This window comes from Larimichthys crocea, chromosome VI (assembly GCF_000972845.2).
Source record: "Larimichthys crocea isolate SSNF chromosome VI, L_crocea_2.0, whole genome shotgun sequence".
Taxonomy (NCBI): domain Eukaryota; kingdom Metazoa; phylum Chordata; class Actinopteri; family Sciaenidae; genus Larimichthys; species Larimichthys crocea.
The window spans coordinates 26,647,703-26,650,032 of record NC_040016.1 but is presented as its reverse complement, the minus strand read 5'-3'; the positions used below and the strand labels follow the sequence as shown (position 1 = coordinate 26,650,032).

The 2,330-nt window shown below is 44.8% G+C and overlaps 1 long non-coding RNA gene across 1 annotated transcript; it reads right to left on the bottom strand.

Annotated features, from left to right (window-relative positions):
- On the bottom strand, window positions 1-1,077 carry LOC109137377 (uncharacterized). Its single transcript, XR_002041643.2, has 2 exons — window positions 910-1,077; window positions 1-758 (listed from the first exon to the last, which is right to left on the bottom strand). It is a non-coding gene; the product is annotated as an uncharacterized LOC109137377 (long non-coding RNA).
- Window positions 1,078-2,330: the final 1,253 nt, after the last annotated feature.

Below are 2,330 nucleotides of genomic sequence, written 5' to 3'. Positions count from 1 at the left end.
TAAGAGAAAATGAGTCTTTATTGATCCTCAGAGGAAATCATACATACGTATGACGCTTGTATACACTTACAGCAATCAGCTGCAACACTCAGACCTCTGACAGGTGAGGTGGATGTATCAGGCAGCAAGTGAACACCGTGTCCTCAAAAATGGACGCGGACTTTGACATGAACCAAACTGTGATGGCTTGACAACGAGGTCAGAACATCCCTGAAACTGCAGCTGTTGTCGGGTATTCCGGTCAGGAAGTGGTCCAAGGAAGGAAACGCAGTGAACCAGAGTGAAGTTCATGGACAGCCAAGCTGAATTTGGACGGCTGGCCCGTTTGGTCCAATCCAACAGAAGAAGTTCATGCTTGTTCTGATAGAAAGGTCTCAGGAAAACACACATTTGAGACGGTGTAGTCGCTGCCGAAAACACCAACAATGAACACGTGAGCATCAGAACTGGACCACGGAGCGATGGAAGAAGGTAGCCTGGTTTTCTTTTACATCATGGGAAGAAGGCGAGTGAGCGGAGGCAGCATTCTGCTGGGAAACTGCCGTTCATGTGTATGGATGCTCTGAGAGTGTCCAACCCTTTCTTGGAAACGGTATTCCCTGATGGCAGTGGCCTCTTTCAGCAGGACAATGCGTCCCACCACAAAGCTAACGTGGTTCAGGAACAGTTTGAGGAACACAATGACGAGTTCGAGGTGTTGGCTTGGCCTCCAGATTCCCCAGATCTCAAACATCCACCCCACCTCAGAACTTACAGGACTACACACAAATTACAGACGAACAGTAGACGAAGACAGTTTCGAATGTTAGAGAATTCTACCGTGAAAAAGGTTTCAAATGAATTATGATGATCATGAAGTCAAAATGTTTCTGCATGTTGTTGTTCCTCTCACACCTGAGTGAGTCTCACCTGTGAGGATCATGTTATGGATCAGTGAGGCACTCGAGTCACCTGTTCAGGTCGTTAAAAAACAATGCGGACGTGTTACACCTCCTGCATTGTTCTGCAAATCAGCCTGAGCTCTGGGAGGATCCTGTTACACGATGGTGTGACCCGCCAAGAAAAGTACAACAAAAGAGTGTGCACACACACACACACAATACACACACACAATACACACCTTAATACAACTATACTTTTACAATCTACCCAGCAGTAATAATAAAGTAATTAATGAGCCCCACCTTAACATTAAACTGATGAACACGTCAATGCACCAATCATTAAAATCCAGTAATATAAAATATATATGTATAAATATATATACAGCATTTATATATATTGCAAAATGAGTACTTTTACTTTTTGTACTTCAGGACTTCCCTACAGAGTATTTCTGCACTGTGGAGTTACTAACTTTAGTTAAAGGTCCAGTCTGTAGGATTTAATTTAGAAACTGCTTTGTCCATGTAGCTCTAATAAGTAGATACGTCACATCCTAAGGTCATACTTGTTACTTGTCAATGGCTGCCAGTTAATTACATTGAAGTTACACAATGTGATGTAATCTGTTACATCGTCACATTGGCTGTTGCAGTGTTGTAGCTAACTGTGATTCTGATAAGTTAAACTAAACTTTATGTGATAATATCTTCACTTCATCCACAGTGCTAATGTATGGAAACATCTTGTCAGTGAAAGTGTGTGTGAAGGTGTGTATGTGTGTGTTTGTATCAGGATCAGAGAACGACAGTTTTCCTCTGTTCATGTCCAGATTCACTCTGATCCTCTGGAGCTTCTTCTGGACTTGGAGATCAGTGGATGGATCTGATGGTGATCGTGCTGAGTATTTACCTTCATATAAAAACATTACACATAATCCGGGCCGTGTGAGTCCTTTCCTCTGGACAGACTCTGCTAACACACCCAGAGTCCAGCGTGTACTGTCTCCAACCTCGACATCCCAGCTGTGAGTCCCTGAGTTAAATCCTTCAGAGCCCAGAACAGAGAGATAATAATCAAACCTCTCTGGATTGTCAGGAAGCTGCTGTTCCTCTCCTCGTCTCACACTGGTCAGATCTTCAGACAGGATCAGTTCTGGATGAGCAGTGTTTGGATCCAGAACCACAGGAGTGTAGGAGACCATGTCCCTTCATCGTTGCTCCAGATGTTGAAGGTCAGGTTGCCCAGGGTTTTGCCTCGTCTATCAGAGCTCCTGAGGGCAGTGGTGACATCCAGCAGGGGGCGCTGCTGGACTCTTTGCACTGCAGCCTTGTATTGTGCAGGAATGAGAACGTCCTTCAGCTCTCAGCTCGTCCTCTGTGGCTCTGACGGTGTCTGAAAGAGCTGCTATCTCTCGAGCAGAGCTCCATCTTCTCCTCCATCATCTG